The sequence below is a fragment of the Ambystoma mexicanum genome, chromosome 4q, assembly GCF_040938575.1.
Source record: "Ambystoma mexicanum isolate Mex_15411 chromosome 4q, UKY_AmexF1_1, whole genome shotgun sequence".
NCBI classification, from domain to species: Eukaryota; Metazoa; Chordata; class Amphibia; order Caudata; family Ambystomatidae; genus Ambystoma; species Ambystoma mexicanum.
The window spans coordinates 904,048,165-904,063,838 of NC_090928.1; positions in this window are offsets into that span (position 1 = coordinate 904,048,165).

Genomic DNA, 15,674 nt, shown 5'->3' on the forward strand with positions numbered 1-15,674 from the left:
ATGTATTCTAAGGAATCATATTTTTTAGTGGTGTGTGTATGTCCAAGGGATCTTGGCGCGTTTTATTGTAGAGTTTGACTAGTGCCTGTGGGTCGTGGTGACTAGAGTGTGTGGGGTGTAAGTGAGATAGTGTGGGGACCAGGGATTCTAAGGTGAATTTTCCGGCGTTGCAAGCTAATTTGGGGTGGGCAAGAGTTAGCTGTGTGGGTTGGATGTGTGTGAGATGTAGAATTCAACCAGGTTGTGGTCGGTCCAAGGGAGGGGGTTTACGGCAGAGACAGATAGACTAGTGTTGAGCTTTGCAATCCAGTCTAGTGAGCAACCTTTGGAATGTATAGGTGAGGTGACTATTTGGGTAAAACCGGTATCGGAAAGGTTTGTGACATGTTGCCTTGTTGTCCAGGGGATCATTGTAGCCTAGGTTAAGATCACTGAGGAGGATACGTTTAGTGGTCGGTTTGATAAAGGGTGGTAGGAGGAGAGGGATGTCAGACTCTGGAGTGCTGAGGTTGGCGGGGTGTCGATAGAGCAGGACAATGTTGAGTGTGGCGTTCATATTGATGGGGAGCTTGGTGACTAGCAAGTCATAGCCTGGCAAGGTTGGTGTCGGGACCTGTCTAATAGGTAATAAGGATTTGTGGATAAGGGTGACTCCTCCCTCTGGTTTGGAGAGCCGGTCAGTTTTAATGATGGTGTAGCCATGAGAAATGGCTAGTGATAGGATGGGGTCAGCAACATTGTGGAGCCATGTTTCGTTGATTGCTAATATATCAAAGTTGTTTTCTTCGGTGAGGCCATGAACATCAGTTGCATGGGCGCAAAGTGAACAAACATTCAGAAGTGCACAGTTGATCTGGGCAGCGGGTTAGGAGGTGGGTGGGATGTTGGAGCATGAGGGAGATGGTGGTGGTGGAGTGGAAGGGGGGTTGGTGGTTGGGTGTGAGATTGGGGCAGGATAGGGTAGCAGTGCGTGTGGATAGACAGCCATTCCTAACTTGGCCCAATACAGGAATGTGGCTGATGTTGTAGGTGGTAAGGAAGGTGTTTGAGTGTAGTTTGTGGATCCTTTGGAAGCCCAGGCAGGTTGAGGTGGGTGTAGGAGTGGGTGATGTGTGGCGGTGAGGAAGAAGTGGACATTACAGGGTGTGGAGTTGAGCTGTGGCAGAAAGCACGTAGGTTTGGGTAAGGTAGTAGGGATGGGTGTGGATAGGCTGGAGGGAATGAAGGGAGTGCAGTCCTGTGTATGTAGTGATCTGGGGGACCTCAGATGTAGATGGCTGATGATGGGGGGATGTTATGCCTGGAGCGAAATGAAAGGAGTTTATCACTGAGGGGTTCAACATCACTAGAGGTGGTGTTGAGTGTGTGTGGGGGAATCAAGGGGTAGGAAGAGTATAGGAGGTGTTAAAAGGGGGTGAGGAAGGCTGGTGAGGACAGGGCCTTCAGGTCTTGTTGGTGATTTTGCTTCTGTGGGGTTTGATGAGGAAATAGCCCACCTTGGATCTGCCCAGACCGTTAAGGGCTTTATTTGTGGGCCTTGCTTGTGGGCCAGTTCAGCCAGCCGGTGGAATTTTGCACCCTGCTGTAGTTTGGGAGTGGGCCAATCAGATGTGTCAGAAGGTCGGGCTCCGAGGAGCACTGGACCGTACCTGTGTGTCACTGCAGTGTCAGCGGGAGGAAAGGGGTCTGTGATGGCGGTGGCCATCTTTGCATGAAGCGTTTGCTCCTGTGAGCCTTTGTGCAGCCCGGGAGAGCTGGCCTCTGGGGCTTCAGCTCTGGTGGGCGATGATGCTTCTGTGGGGGCTGATGAGGGAAGGAAATGCTTGTTCCAATTGATTTTTCAGCCTCACCATGTTGGGGGTTCAATTGCATAAGGGTGCTTCTCTCACTATGGCTAATGGCTTCACTTCTCTTCAATCCATTCCCGGGTCACACATGGTTCACTGAGAAACCAGCCTTTTCAACAGTTACTACCTTGTGCTTGGAAGGGTACACCGACATGTAGCCTATGTTCATATCTCTGAACTTCTTCTGCACCCCATTAAAGGATGTCTGCAGCGTTTGGCAAGCCAGTGTGTAATCTGGAAAAGATAAGCGTTGATGCTTCTTGCTGATTGGAGGATCATGTCTCTTACCCTGAAATTCGGAAGTGTGGCTACGTACATGTAGGAAGGCACTCCAGAGCAGGTCGTACTGCTGTTACCCTGTGAGCTTTTTCTATAGAGAAGAATTCCAATAGCCAGTCTGGACCCAGTGTCTGCATAATTCATTTTTTGAGGAAGATCTCCACACAAGGATCCGTTCTCTGACTCCCGCCATGCTGATGTTGCTTGTCCAGGAGCATGCTTTTGCATCCTCAGCAATCCATTGTAACTGCTATCCCAGTCCACAGCCTGAGTAGTGTGGTTGGTCACTTTGCACAGATATGACCGCAGCAATTAAATATCGATATTGATGTAATTGATGCTGTTGTTGTCCATTGTGGCCCTGGATTTTAGGCTTGACTTTATGATGTCTTTCATGGATCCTGGGACCTTTCTCCCTGAAACATCCACAGGGAGGTCTTCCACTCCCTCCCGCAGGGCACTCTTAAAGATAGCCTGGGTGGAAACACCCCTCTTGGATTGATGAGGTCCCCTACCATCACTGACCCACCCAGACATAGTTGTTTGCTGTCTGGAATCACTTGCCTGAAGTTGTGATTCTGACACAGTGAAAAGGATGGGTGGAAGACCATGTTAGACCCCACAGTGCCAGATAATTTAGCCCAATCAGGCCAATCTCCCATGCAAAGGCCCCGAGATACATTGCTGTGGTAGGGGGCGGGGGAGGCATTAGTAAGAGCCTTCTAGGATTAGAGAACCGCAAGCCTAAATCTGCAGCAGAACACCCGTAAAGCGAGCCACATGAATCACAGGGCTCACTGATCCCAAACCTTTACAGACTGAAGCAAATAGGCTGCAGTTGTATGCTAAATTGTGAGCCCCCAGGCACTGAAAAGCTCATATATTGCTCCTGCTAACTCTCAAAGGCTGGGGTGGGGTAAGACCTGCTGATCCCACCCCATGCAGGGAGGGTCAGTAGCAGAGTCATGGAGCTATTAGGTGGAATGAATGACATCACACCCCCACCACCCACTGAATCCCTCTCATGGTCTCAGATGGAGCCACTAGTATTCCGTGAGGCACAATTTTCCTATGCGGCAGGAGTTGCATGTGAACAACAGTCCACTTTGTGTTTGTAGCTGGAGGAGTGAGAAACATCATTGTCGATTCAGACAACCGGTAACACTTAGGACAGACAGTGGGCCACAGCCTAGAAGTGAGCAGCAGGCCACATAGTGGAATCAGTCTGGGGTCAGCTGTGACCCAGGAAGGCAGCACCGAGGGGGCGGGTGGTGAATCAAGGAAGTCCATAGATGGGTGTGGCCCTGCATTCAGGCCTAATGGTGATGGCAGATTTCCCCAGGCACTATGCAGCACACAGGAAGTGACACTTAGTTAGGTGGGTCACTTTACCTAGGCTCTGTCTCCTCAGTGCTGCCTGATAGTCTATAATATTGGTGAGTGTAGTTTGTGTGGACTTAGAATCAGACTTGTGATCAGTGGCAGAGGTCTCAGTGGCCGACAGCCTGCCACTGTAGGCTACACTGGTGGTGACTGGATTGGAGATGGTCATCTCTGGTCCAAAATGGGTGCTACACTAGACTTGAGAAAAATAAAATTGTGTTTAGAGGGCTTGGTTTTGTCATTGCCATTAATCTGGACAATGCCATTGTCAGGACCTCTCAACATGGTTTAATGTGGTTGGATAGGCTAGTTCATCATCTACTGGCAAATGAAGTATCAACTGGCAATAGATGACTTAGCAGGGACATTTGAGTCTGTACATTGTATATTATAGGAGCACACTCTGTAGGATGTTTTATTCGGGTGACATCTAATTCATGGAAACTTTCCACCCACCCCAAACCAGGCACACACAATTTTCCTTTATTTACTCAAGTTTTTTTTTCATGAATCTGGGATCCCCAATTGAATAACATTGATTTCTTGTAGCTTCCTGCCCCTTTCGGGTCAAGTAACACACAGGATTGCACATAAGGTATATTTATTAATCAAATAGAAATAATGTAATCAATTTAATGACAAACAAGTTGTAATTGCAAGAGATGCTAATGCCAAAGATGAAAAATAATCAACATCCTAGTCACCTCAGTTTTCTATTGCTACAGGTATAGAAATAGAGACGTTTGTAACATACAAATCACCACAGGTGTTTATAGAGTTAATTCCCCTCGAGCACACATGCACCACAGAAGGAATGCATGAAAGTTCAAGATGAATCTTTCATTTGTTAAAAAAAAACAAATTAACTCAAAGTATCCTTGCCTATCCAATTCTCTCTACTTCCCCTTTATTCAAAAGAGACACCACCCCCCTTACTCAATAGACCGGTCAGAATTTCAACAGCATTTTAGACTCAATTGCAACAGACTATTAGACCTTCATGTATGTAGGTGGCCTGTAGGTGCTCATGTGAGGATAGCTCAGTGGCAACGTGCTCGCCTTGGAAGCAAGATGACATGGAACAACACAGGTTCGATCCCCGGGTCCGCGCTTAGAAACATCTGGGTATTACGTGCGTTATAAATAACATATAGAAAGGAAAGTATGTTCAACATGTATGTATGCTAGATTCCCTTCCATGTTGTTTCCGTTTAATTATCATGTGCAAGCGTATCTTTCTGACTTTCAATGGGAAACATTAAACAGTGAGAGAATGGGTAGCAAATAATCACTCTCTCCCTTTCGTCTTGAACACTTAGCTTTAACAACAGTATTCCGCCCGATGACGTATTCAGGAAGTGACTTTAATTACTTAATTTGTCTATGTATGCACACAGTGAGATGCACTATGCTCCTCTGTGCTTGTACATTGCACAGAAAAGGAGTCAATGGATCTCCCTATAGCCAGACCATGGGTACTATTTCCCAGGATGTACAGTCAGTTACTATACCCCTGCCCCTCAAAACATATAAATAAAAGGACCAGGATTTAATCTAATTCCCTTTATATTATCACTCCCCTCAGAATTGTTTCCCCTTTAGATAATACTCACATATGAATCTTGTTTGGCTTTATAACAGACAAGTGGGCACCCTCTTAATGGTTCAATTCTTCCCCTCAAGGAGCAGGTGGGCATCAGTCAGAAAAATAGGATCAGCTGGCTCCACAGCCTGTCTGCTCTTTATTCCACTGGAGATGGGCTGGGGCTTTAACTCCTGCTAGGCCCCCCTTACAGTCCCTGCTTATAATTCATCATAGTGTCCAGAAGGAGAGCAATCTATTCCTTCTCCCTCCTATTGTTATCAATTCTTCTTCCTCTCCATCCATCAGTGAGTGAGCAAGTGAGTCTGTCAGTGTCTCCATCAGTGAATGTGTGTTGAATCTTAAATTGAGCAGTAACGCCACCTTTTTGAGGTGTGTATACTATCCCCAATTGTTACGCTCACCTGATCTCCACAGGGGCGCCGAACGGAGCTGGACGATCTGGTGATGAGTGGTGTCTTGTGCTCCCCTCTGGCTTCGTTACGAAAGCAGGCTTGCCTAGAAAGTTACATCACAGGTTACCCAACCATTTGGATGAGGGCAACTCCCACCTCCCGTGGCGTCCTCTTGCACCCCCACTGCTATATCTCACCTTTGAGTTATGAATAGCGGGCTCTCCGTCCTGCCAATGTTCGCAGGGGTGCGTAGTAGTTCAAGGATCTAGTTACTTCACTGATCCTATTAAGTTCCAGACAACTGTGACTCAATGGTAAGTCTTATTCCAAAGATATGGATAGCTAAAGAGTTCAAGTTGTAAAAGTTCACTCTGTAACTTTCTTTAGAGGTTTCTTCTTCGTGCTTACGATGGAGCGAGGTCCTTGATAGCTGGCTTCCCAAGGTAAGATTTGTGCCAGTGCTATGCAAAAGTCTTTCCACCCGGTATAGTTTTCTGCACAACTAACCTGCTGCTTTTATATTCTGCAGGGGCGGAATCTTCTGGACAAAGGTTGTGTGATGAAGAATTGCGAGTCCGTGAGGATTGCTGCCTTCAGGTGAGAACTGCCTTGTGCAGGATTATAAGTCTAAATGAGGCCTTCCCCACCGCCCCGCTAACCTGATGTCTTCTTTGTGTTTTACAGATGCGACAGTTCCGGAGAGGCGATCGGAAGATGGAGCGGTGATCGTGTGATGATGTTCCGATTGTTCGCTGGTAAGTATTAGCGTGGCGCTAATCTGCGATGAAGATCGCATGGTCTGCAAGGCTAATCTGGAGTCCTTTCCTTTTCGGCTGTGAAGAAGTGTGGACTCCAGAGCGGCCGCGATGAAGATTCAGGTAAATATCTTGTTCTGCTCTCCTATCTCACTCTTCCTTGCAGGTAGCTCGAGACAACTGGACGGGCGTGGCTGATGGCTGGCCTGGAGCTGCAGACACGGTGAGCGTTACGCTGCAGGAGTGCAGAATAACGCGAAGCGTGTTCTGTATGAAGGGTGTGGCTTATATAGTCTTCTGAAAGTAGTCCCCAGGTAAAGTAGTTCCAGCAACCACACCCAAGCAAATAGTCCCACAGCAAATAATCCCTTCAGCCTGCCTCAAATTGGTTCACACGTGCCTTACTGGGCCTGAAACGTGCCATGTTGGTGATGGCAGTCTGAGCCTGGCGCCGAGGGCGCCAGGACCGAGTCCAGGAAGCCCCTGCGAGATTCCTTGGAGCCTTTAAGGCCCCCATGGGACCCAACGCCTTAAGCAGGTTGGTCTGTACCTGATGTTTGAGGGTATGGACCGTGACAGCACTCCCTCCCAAGGCCCCTCCCAAGGAGGTTTGTCCCACTGGTCCGGGTTTGGTTGGGTAGTTTTGATGGAAATGGTTCACTAGGCGTGGTGCATGAACAAAGTCACTTGGTTCCCATGACCTTTCTTGGGGACCATAGCCTTTCCAGTCAACTAGATAGAAAAGTTTTGATTCAAACCACTTTGAGTTTATAATGTTTTTGACCTCGAATTCTGGTTCCCCATCTACCAAAATGGGTCTTGGCAGTTTCGTTATCCGAGTTTCTGGTTGTACTGGCTTCAGCAGGGAGACGTGAAATACGGGATGGACTCGCATGTACGGGGTAGCTCCAGTTTTACTGCCACAGGGTTGATGATGGCCTTGATGGTGTATGGTCCCAAATACCTGGGGTTAAACGTGTGGGTTCCTTTTAGCGGTATATGTCTTGAGGATAACCAAACCTCATCTCCAATCTGGTATTTCGGAGCTTCACTCCTATGTTGATCTGCAAATTTCCTGTATCTCTCTTTAGCTTGCTTCAAATGTTCTGTTGCTCTTTTGAAGGCTTGGGTAATGTCTGCATGTAGACTGCTTACGGCAGACATTTCCAAATGTTGAGGTGGGTCGAGTTCTGAGGTTCGCGGATGCATTCCATTTATTGTATAGAATGGAGTTTGCCCTGTGCTGGAATGCAAAGAGTTATTGTAGGCATGCTCAGTTATCCATAAAATGTCTTTCCAATTGCTTTCAGTTTGATGTAACATGCACCTTAGGTATTGTTCCAGAGTTTGGTTGGTTCTTTCGGTTTGACTGTCTGTTTGGGGATGGTGGCTGGTCGAGAGTCTTACGTCAATCTGGGCCAACTGACAACATTTTCTCCAAAACTGTGAGATAAACTGACTGCCCCGATCTGAGACTAAGGCGGAGGGGAATCCATGTATCCGGACAATTTGTTCTAAGAATTCTTTCGACAAAATTGAAGCAGAGGGCAAACCTTTTAACGAACGAAATGGGCCATTTTAGAAAACAGGTCCACCACCACCAATATGGTGTTGAAACCATTACAGGGGGGTAGATCCGTGATGAAGTCAAGAGACAACGTATGCCAGGGTGTAGGTGGAACATCTAGAGGCTGCAGTAGACAAGGTGGTTTCTTTTTCTGGGCCTTGTTCTGAGCACAAATGCCACATGAAAGCACAAATTGTTTGATATCCTTACGCCATGTCGGCCACCAAAAATGTCTCTTGATCTTGGCTTCGGTTTTTGCAATTCCAGGGTGGCCTTCCACCAATGACTCATGATAATTTGAGATGACCTGTTTTTGAAGTTCCTTACTAGGCAAGTAGAGACGTCCTTGGAAATAAGGTAAATGATTAGCAACTGAATGATGTTTGCTTTTGGTCGACCAGTCTTGTAAGGCCTTGGAATCGAGGAGGTGTGGAATTTCCTTGTGGATGTCGTCCAGGGTCAGTGTGGTAGTGATTGAAAGGATTCTCCACCCTGGGATGATGGGTACCGGATCCGGATTTGAATATGCTTCTTCCATCCCTATGCGAGACAGCGCATCAGCCTTGCCGTTTCAGCAACCAGGTCGGTAAGTGATCACAAAATCGTATTCTGCAAAAAATAGTGCCCATCTGAGCTGACGAGAAAACTGAGCCTTGGCCGACTTTAGGTATTGTAAATTTCGGTGATCAGTAATCACAGTAATGGTGTATCTGGCCCCTAGGAGATAATGCCGCCAAGCTTTGAATGCTGCCTTGATGGCCAGAAGCTCTTTGTCGGTTACAGCATAGTTCAGTTCTGGTGCTGTGAATTTTCACGACCAAAAGGCCACTGGGTGAAGTTGACCTGTCTCCGGGTCTTTCTGGGAAAGAACTGCTCCCATCGCCAAACTAGAAGCATCAGTTTCTACTACATACGGGAGATCCAGGCGAGGGTGTTTTAGGACTGGAGCTGAGGTGAATTTTCTTTTTAAGTCTTGGAAGGCCTTTTCCGCTTCGTCCGACCAATGAAAGCATTTGTTCTTTCATAATAAGGATGTGATGGGATGCACCAATTGCGAAAAGCCTGGGATGAATCTGCGATAGAAGTTTGCAAATCCAAGCATGCTCTGAACTCCTTTGATTGAAGTTGGAGAGGGCCATTTGAGGATAGCGTCCACCTTCCTTGAGTCCCTACGAACACCACATGGAGTTAGAACGAAACCAAGAAACTCGACCTCTGTAACGTGGAAGAAACATTTTTCCAAATTAGCATAGAGTTTTTCAAGTACGGCGCGGACGTGTTTCACATGATCCTGCTTGGAAGCTGAATACACCAGGATATCGTCAATATATACGATGACACAAACATCGATCAGCTCTCGAAGGACATCGTTCATAAAATATTGAAAGGCTGCTGGGGCATTACAAAGCCCAAAGGGCTTCACATGATATCCGAAGAGCTCATACTTAGTGCGGAAGGCGGTCTTCCATTCGTCCCCCTTTTTAACTCTTACGAGATGGTACTCCCCTCTAAGATCCAACTTAGTGTAAATTTCAGCTTTTTTACTTGGTCCAGCAGTTCTGGGATTAGAGGCAGGGGATATCGGTTTTTTATTGTCATCTGGTTTAATGCGCGGTAGTCGATACAAGTCCTTGGATCTCCTTCTTTTTTGGGGATGAAGAATAAGGGTGAAGCCACCGGAAATTTGGATGGATGAATGAAGCCATTAGCCAGGTACTGGTCCAAATATTGTTTTAGGTGAAGATTTTCAGGTTCCGTGAGTGTGTAGATTCTACTGCATGGGATCTGAGGTCCGGGTATTAAGTCGATCTGGCAATCATACGGTCAATGGGGTGATAAGGTGTTGGCTTGGTCCTTCTGCAAAACATCCTGAAAGTCCAGGTATGCCTGGGGTAGTCGACTTGCCGAACTTGTGACTGTTGCAATTGCCTTGGATTCTTCTGGATAGCAGGTGTGAGCACAATTTGTGAAGGTCAACCTCTTCTCTCGCCAGTCTATACAAGGATTATGTGTTTCTAACCACGGCATACCCAGAATCACTTGAAATTGGGGGGCCTTGATTAAGTCAAACACAATGGTTTCTCGATGTCCATCTTGGCACAACAGTGTCATCTCCCTCGTCCAGTGCGTTACTGGACCAGAAGAGATCTCTGTTCCATCAACAGTGGTGACCAAATCAGTCGTTGCCTTTGGGCAACGAGATAGGCTCATCCTTGAAGCCAATTCCTGATCCATATAGTTACCTATAGCTCCACTGTCGATGTAAGCTCTGACCGCGTGCATACAAGATGGGTGCTGGTGACTGATGAGGATGATTGGCAAGGCTAGATGTGAGGTCTCGGTACCCTTCTTCTCGCTCGACAAGCGGACCTCTACGCTTGCCGGGCAGGCTAGTTTTCCGACTCAGGTTCAGTGCTAACCTTGTCAGCAACCCCGACTGCCTGCTTGGGTGGTTTCACTGGACAGTCTCGGAGGAAATGGCCTGCCATGCCGCAATATAGGCACAATTGTTGTTGTCTTCTCTTATCCCTTTCGGACATAGATAGTGGTCCTCGCACACCTCCGATTTGCATGGGTTCTGATGTGTCTGTAGTCTTGGCGGTGGTATCTTTAGGACGCACAAACACTCGACTCTCAAATCTAGCTCGATCAGCTTTCCGGTTCTGCAGTCTATGATCTAGTTGTACCACTAAGTCAATGTATTCTGAACAATCTTGAGGTGGGTTGACCACTTGAGCCAAGACATCTTTTAGTTTGCCTCTCAACCCGCGATGAAATAACGTGACCCTTTTTTTCCTCCGGCCAACTGGTTTCCACCACTAGTCTGTTAAAGGTCACAATATAAGTTAACAAGTCCTGGTTCCCTTGACGAAGAGAGAGCAGTTCATTATCCAAAGCTTGACCTTGGGAGTGCCGAGCAAACAACTTCTCCATATTCTGTTGAAACCCCTGAAAGTCTTGAAGAAGGGGGTCGTCTTGATTGACTAGCAGTATGGACCAATCAGCTGCACTCCCACTGAGGTATGAAAGAATAAAGGTCACCTTAGCTTGATAGTTCGGAAAGGCCCCTGGTCTGCATAGGAAGTGTAGACTGCACTGGTTCATAAAAACCACAAACCGCTTAGGATCGCCCGCAAAGCGTTCTGGTGGAGCCAAAGGTATGGCTCCCGGAAGGACCACTTGCACTGGATTACTGCACTGGGTTGGTACTGATGCTCCGATTGTTGGCAATGGCGTATGGCCAGCCTGAGCTTGGAGTAGTTGCCGGGCTAAATCATTGGTGCGCTCTTTTGCCACAAACAGTTATCTTCGTAAAGCGTTAGTCTCTTGTCGAGCCGAATGCACCTCTGCTCTGAGTTCTCCCAAAAGCTGGGCTAATTGGTCAGTCTCCGAGGTTTCCATGGCACCCAAGTAGAAGTTTGTGTGTAGGCTTCACGTTCCACATGTTCATTTTTTCAATCTTGCCATTTATTTTGACATAAAAACCTTTAAGGCTGGTCAGCAAAGTAGGCTATGGATAACATTTCCTTGGCTGAATTCTGTGACTTGGCAAGTGAGCAATTTGCATGAATTGGGGACATACTAAACTGGCAGTGGGTTGTATTTTTAACAAAGCAGAACATGGTATATGCTGAACTTTTTTAAAACCATATAACGCATTGATTGAAATGCTCCTCAGATTGTTTTTGCACATGCAGCCCCCAAAGAAACAAATAAACTACCATTGTGGAAATCCTGGATGCATACGCACCATCCAATAAAAGGCAAAGATGGCCACCCTTGCATTTGGCAGTGGAGCCATCCTTTGTGTGTAGCCTAGTGCCCTCTAATTGGCTGCCTCCCTTCTTGTTTAACCTATCAGGGGAAATGGTATGCTGGAGCCGGCACCACACTGAAGGCCCACAGCTAGGGCCCTGTCTGTGCCTGTTCGGGTCTGACTGGGCTTGGCTTGCCCGCCACTCGATTACGGGCAATGAATGTGACATACTGATCGGCACATCGAACACTCACCCTTGGACTATGGCCTCCTTCCTTCTGCTATAACGTAAGTGCTGCTGATTGCTCTGCTTGCCTGCCTCAGCTACCCTTGACTCTGTACCTGTGCCAATCCTGATTTTCTGACTGATATATGTCAGCTGGCACTTCTCCTCCCATACTTCTTGGTCAAACGTTACCTCTGATTGGGGGTCATTCCGAGCATAGAGGTAAGGTAAAAATGATGCCGGTAAAGGATTACCGGCTGTCACGACCCTCACCCAAAACCCCCTCTGGCAAAACCATTGGCCAGGTGGAGTCAGGACTCCGGTCTCTAAAGCCTGCCATCCTCTTCAAAAACCCTCATGGGGCCATTCCTGGCGCCTATGGCGCCAGGCTCATACACCATGAAAAACAATCTGCTTGGGAACTACTTTATTGTATTGTCAGCCAACATGGAGGCATACACATAGCTTGGTTCCTAAGAACCAAGCTATGCGGTCTAGTGTTTTGGGTGTAGCAGCCTAGGGACTACTTTACCTGGACTATTTTGTTGGGGCTATTTGAGCCACACCCAAGCAAGACAATACGCTTCTCGTTACTTTGCAGCTTGCAACGTGACGCTCACCGTGTCCAGCTATTCCCTCGAACCTCAGAGAAGCAGAACCTGCAAGCAGACAAAAGGAACATCTTTAGCAGCAGCATCTTACCTGCAGTCTTCATCTTTAAACACTTGCAGCTACTGAGAACAGCTTCCTCGAATCTGCACGCCTCCCGGACAGAACGACCTGAAAGAGGAAGATAGAGGCAACATTAAAGAAAGCAGTAGAGACATTTACAAATTACGAACTGCTCAAAAGGCTTACCTGGCTGGTCGCCTCTCGGCTGGCACCACTCCGGACATTCCACTCGCGCTGAAGAACACTGCGACCTACAAGGAAGGAAAACACAGGTTAGCAAAGGCAAGACTTTGCAACGCTGCACATAGCGCTTACTTACCGCATCATAGCGCTCTTAATGCGCCATCACTTACCAGTGGGGCTCAACCAAGCCAGTTTGCCGTGCTGAAGCTCTGCATACCTAAGGGAGAAAAAAGAGAAATTTTAAACAAAGAAAGGCATGCAGGATAGCAACAAAACTAAAGAACAGCAATAAGACCTACCTGAACAATATGAAACGGGCCGGCGTCAGTGAAGTAACTGGACCGCACTCGCCCATGAAAGACAACGTGCCCCTGCAAAGAAGGCAGGACAGAGAGCACGCCTAATTCTACCACAAGGTGAGGAGAGGGCGCCAGAGGGACTGACATCATACGGGGTGGAGGGAGGATACTTACCCAAGTCGGTCAGTCTTGAACACAGTCCTCCTGTATTTTCAGGCAGAACCTTCCCCGCAGACCACATCAGGGCAAAGCTGAGAAGCATACCAGCGAGTAACCCGGCTGGGTGGCTTCCCTGTGGATACCAGGTGAGCGTAACACTACCATCGCTTTCCACTACAGTCTATTCTGACCAACCAGACCGTTATTTACGGCATCGTAAAGTATGATGCCGTAAATAGCGGTCCAGTCACGCGCGCGTGACACAACATGCCGGCTTTACCGGCATGCTGTAAACTAGAGCTGATAACAAGCCCTGCGGACATGCAAACAACGGCCTACTGAAAGCCGAAATGTATCTTACCGGCATGGAGTAAATACCGGCATCTCCGAGAAGGTGTTAAGAACCCTGAGCAGAGTTGCCAAGAGCCACAGGTGCACACAATCAGCACAGGTGGAGGCAATGGAGTCTGGCACAGCACAAAAGGAGCACACCCACACACCACACCCCCTCCCACACCAAGATGATACCAATAGTAGTGGCATTACTGGAGCTGAAGGCCCTGCTTGCAAGGCAGCAAGGACAACAAAAACAACAACCACAGACCCCACCACAGAGGAGACACAGGAGGAGAAGGAGGGTGAGACAGGCCCAGCATGCCCCACCAGTGCAGCCCCAGTTACCATGCCGGCAGCCCCCAATCCCTCGCATCAGTGTCACCCCCTTCAACCTAACAACAGAGCAGATGCATACCCTGTACCGGCTTGACCGTGACACCATCACCACCATAGTGGACCTGATCCATGACGACATAGTGAGCCTCATAGAAATACGCACCGCCATCCCTCCTCTACTGAAGGTAGTGTCTGTGCTCCACTACCTTGCCACAGGCACCTACCAGCACACAGTGGGGCAGATGCATGGCATATCACAACCCTTATTTTCCCGGATACTGAACCAAGTGCTGGATGCCCTACACAAGCACACAAGGGACTACATATCCCTACCACGGACTCCCTAGGAGATATTCGATACAAAAGTTGTCTTCCATGCACTGGCAGGAATGCCAAATTGTATAGGTGCCCTCGACTGCACCCACGTGGAGTTGGTGGTCCCGCATGCCATGGAGGTGGCATTTCGCAACTGCAAGCAATACCACTCCATCAACATGCAGATGGTATGCAACACCAGCAAGATCATCACACATTGCTGTGCCCGATATCCAGGATCAACTCATGACTCTTTGGTCCTGCGGAACTTCATGCTACCACGCTATATGGAGCAACATGCAGGACGACGTGCTTGGCTGCCTAGTGAGTTGCCTGACTGGGCCATGGCAGTGCATCGGGGTTGTGAGGTGGGTGTCTGCATGCCCCACCTGGGTGGGAAGGGGGGGGTAGATGCATACTCCACCTGGGTGGAAATGTTGAAGCCAGTGCACGATGTGCAACTCACCAAACACTGTACCCCAAAGCAAGTGAAACGGCACATGACTACCAAATCTCACAGTGAGGAAGTAAGGCCGACACCTAACACTACATGACTAACAGGTAACCTGGCTGCATTCAACAACACATGCACCAGTCATCGGTGGCCCTCACACATCGTAAGGGCTTCCAGCACTATGCACTGCATATGCACTATGTCTCTGCCTCCAGCATATCACCACACAGGACAGTCATCCCTGGGAGTGCATTGATGTGAGCCCAACAGGGATACCACAGCGTGTCACTGGTACTGCACACCATTAGGAGTGCTGTAAGTCACCATAGTACGGATCAGTGCAGAATGACGAATATGCTACTGACTACAGCCAACACTCCCTACTACCAAATCTCACAGAACACAGCACTTCAATGATTTTACCCCAAGACTGCTGCATGCATATACGATGCATGTTCTACAAGATGTGAGTGCACACCATAAACCATCTTGAAGATGCTACCCCCTCCCTTATTCCATTGCACAGGACACATAGCGGGGCCAGGAATGGGGTTAATGCATCCAGGGAAATGTGCGTATGGGCAGAAATCACCTGCTGCCATGTAAGACTAGTTCAGTTGTCCACCATGAATGTACAGACACTTACCTTCATTCCCCTCTCATGCAGGTGATGGTGGATATCCCTTGACGCCGTGGCTCATGACCCCTGTCTGAAACCCACAGAACAGGCACGAGGAGGACTACATTCGTTCCCATACCCGTACACGTGTGGTGATTAAGCAGGCCTTTGGCCTGTTGAAAGCACGATTTTGTTGCCTCAGCTGGTCGGGTGGGGCACCCATCTACAGCCATGAGAAGGTGTCCAAGATCCCCATGGCATGTGTAATGCTGCACAATATGTGCATCCGGCGGAACGTGCCCCTGTCCCCTGACATGGGACTGCTACCACCAGATGATGATGAAGGGTAGGAGGAAGAAGAAGAGGCAGGACAGAATCGTGGTGCGGATGCACAGGAGGGACGTCCCGTGCGGCAAGCATTGATTGGACAATATTACTGACACACAAGTCAGCAGAGGGTGTCATGACATGAGGACATAGGGCACTGGG